This window comes from Cannabis sativa, unplaced genomic scaffold, assembly GCF_029168945.1.
Source record: "Cannabis sativa cultivar Pink pepper isolate KNU-18-1 unplaced genomic scaffold, ASM2916894v1 Contig4, whole genome shotgun sequence".
In the NCBI taxonomy this organism is placed as follows: domain Eukaryota; kingdom Viridiplantae; phylum Streptophyta; class Magnoliopsida; order Rosales; family Cannabaceae; genus Cannabis; species Cannabis sativa.
In genome coordinates this window covers 2,602,282-2,605,735 of record NW_026870040.1, presented here as the reverse complement: position 1 = coordinate 2,605,735, position 3,454 = coordinate 2,602,282, and positions in this window count along the sequence as shown.

The following is a 3,454-nucleotide window of genomic DNA, read 5'->3' as shown; positions in this document are numbered from 1 at the left end:
ATATTAAATGACAATATTATTTAATAATTATTTTTTAGTTATTAAATAATTAGAATTGGCATTTAAATGGTTGAATTTGAAAATTGGCGTTTTTGAGAAAATAAGATGCAGGAATGATAAAACAGCAAAATTGCATAAGTGAGGCCCATTATCCAAAGCCCATGGCCGGCCACACTTATAGGGTTTTATCATTTATTTTTTTTCATTATTTTAATGCCAAATAATTCTAACCTAAACCTAGGTGGTTACCTATAAATAGATAGTGATGGCTCTCATTCACACTTAACTTTGTTAGATGAAAACTGAGCCTCCTATTCTTTTCTCTATAGGCCGAACCTCTTCCCTTCTCTTTTCTTCTCTAAATTTCGAATTCCTTGAGTGAATGAGTGAGTGCCCACACACATCAAGTGATATCTCAATCATAGTGTGTAAGACTGTGGAAAATCAACCAACAAGAAGGAGATTCAAAGATCAAAGGAAGGAGAGAAAGAGATCCGTGTTCAGATCTTGGTGATGCTCGCTACGTAAAGGAATCAAGGGCTGTAGATCTAAACGGAAGGAGTCATTATATTCCGCTGCACCCAATGTAAGGTTTTCTTAAACTCTTATGTGTTTATTTCATCGTTTTAGAATTCATATTAGGATGTTAATGAAACATACTTGTTAGTAAATCTAGATCCTGGTTAAATATATCCAACAACAAAAGCCTATGAGACATGCGAGATGTAAAAGGAACCTAACTAAATGGTGTGAATATCATGGGGATATTTGTCATACCACGGAAGAGTGTCGTCAGTTCAAGGATGAGATAGAATGTCTTATAGCACGAGGACGCTTTCAACAATATATAAAAGGGCAGGATAATGCCCATAATCAACTCGATCTGTTCAAAGAACTCGACCAACCAAGGATAATAACCCTCCCCGGCAGAGGAAGTGACACCTCGCTTATCTCGAGAGGGAACGTGTCAAAATAAGACAAAGGGCGCTTAACCCGTAAAGTAATTACGTAAGAGAATTGAGTAAATACCAACCCGCTAGGGTTGCGATATCAAGCTGCTACGTGTAAGGCCGGTCGTCAACCGCAGTGCTTAAAGACAAACAACTAAAACCAGGATTGATTCACCTAGAACCCCGGATATGTCAAGGATCAACCCTGGATATTGAAACAATATTTGTTGGAGTATGTTAGGGACTGACCCTGAGCATCAAAACCCGTTCTATCAAAATCAGATGCTTTTGGAAGATTGATAAAACAAACAATTGAACTGGGAAAGTTCTTATGAGATTAATGATTGTAAATCACATCGTTGATGTTATATTTTAAACTTCAACTGTGAATAAAGTAATCATTTCTTTCAACAAGTAATTATAAAGCGTAAACCCTTTAAAATTACTTCAGGGGCATATATGTATGATCAACCGGAACTAATCTGGAAATACATAATACAATGCAAACTCCATTACTTCAAAAAATAAAAATTTTTGAAAACTTTTTAAAAGGTCCTCGACCAAACGTTTTTGACGAAAGAGGGGTCGAACTGTTATAACTCCCTGATCAAACCTTTTTGACGAGAGAGGGGTCGAATCGTTATAACGCCTTTATCAAACCTTTCTGACGGGAAAGGGATCAAACAGTTATAATTTTTGATTTAAAACCTATCTAACGAGAAAGGAAAAACAAAAGTTATAACTAGCGTATAAAGTTGAATATTAACAGCTCGCGCTAAAGGAAAGTATTAAACGAGACATAAAAGTGTCTTGAAAAAATACTTAAACCTAAAACATGAGTAGAAGATCTAACTACCCATGTAAGCAATAAAGATATATACAAAATGACAAGGTCATTAAAAAGATATTTGAGTTTGCTTGAAATAAGATCATCACGAGGCAGAATCAATGATTTCTCGTGGATCGAAGGCAGGGTAGAAAAGATGCTCGCGCGTAAAGTAGGTTATTAACTACTTAGCGTCAGAGAGAAATACGAGTAATGTAAACACTGAAAATACTTTGTCTATGATCAAAATATGATTGTTTAAATTGTGGATAAAATGCAAGCAAACAAGCATATGTCAAAGTTCAAACATAAAAGTACGAGGCATTAACAGATAAAATAAAAAGCAAAGTTAGCCATCCAACTTCACAAATTTATCTTTACAAAAAGTGCCGCAAGGGGCAAACCATTGTCTCGGCCGAAATGCCATTTTTTTTTAAAAAAAGAGATAAAAAAATCAAGTCTACATGGTGGGTGACTTGGTTGGATTTTCTTCTTCTTCCTTTGCATCGACCTCTTCCTCTTCTGCCCTGGACTTCTTGCAAAAAGCCAGAGTCTCCTCTTCCTTCTCCTCTAGGAAGCTTGTATCCATATTAGGATTCGCCATCTAGGCTCGATTTACAGTATGTAGGCCAACTTTGTTGCATCTTTCTATGGTCTCGATCTCCTTCTCAGCCAGTTTCTTCTCAAATTCATCACTTGGGCCTTAATGGTCTTCCCGCTTCTTCATTTATATTCTTCTCGGCTTCTTCCCGAGCTTTTTCGACTTCTTGTTTGAGGTAGACGATTTCTTGTTGGGCTTTATCTCGTTGCTTGCTGACAACCTCGCATGGGGATAATAATTTTTGAACCTCACCCTCCAGGTATTTGAGCCGCTCCGAGAGTCGACGATTAGAAGCAAACGAGACAAAAGAAGCCTGGAGAATTATAAACATATGATTAAGAGAAGAGAGAAAAAAAATAAATGATAATAATAAGGCCAACTTACCATGAGGTTGTAGTCCAAGCTTTGTGAAAGCATTTCTGTTGGACTCCCGAGGTTGAGCAAATCCTACCAGGGAAAAAAAGAGCCCGAAGTTTGCACCGCAAACAACCCCATACGCCCGGGCAAATTCAAATCCAGCCTCCCCGCGTGGCCGATAAGGTTTCAATAACCCAGCTCGAGGAAGCAGAGGCATAAGCTGTCTCAGGAGGAGGAGCATTGGTGTTAGAAGCAACTGGAGGAGGCACTTGTTTTTGGGCCTCGTTATCAGAAACCTCGAGATCAATAGGCTTACACAAGAACTTATTTCGTGCGTGGTTTTCCTGCACTTTTTGGGAGGAACCACCTCGCCAGCTGTAGGGACCTCGGGATTGGTTCTAAATCTCTACAGCCTGTAATCTTGAATATATCAAGAGGCTCGATTGGTTCTAAATCCCAACTCGCATCTATATGACCTACCCTATCTTCCATAGTGTTGTATTGCTCAGCTATACCATAATATGACTCATGACAGTTAATCTAGACGTGGAATCTAGGATACCAGCTGTCAAACTTATGAGCAATTCGGTCTACGAGAAAGGAATCCCAAAAAAAAACAAAAATTAAGGAGGGAGTCTTGGAAGGTGACTAATGTGTTACGTTCACCCCTAAGTACTGTAGGAGACCAACCACATTGATTACCTCGAGATGCTCCTTCAC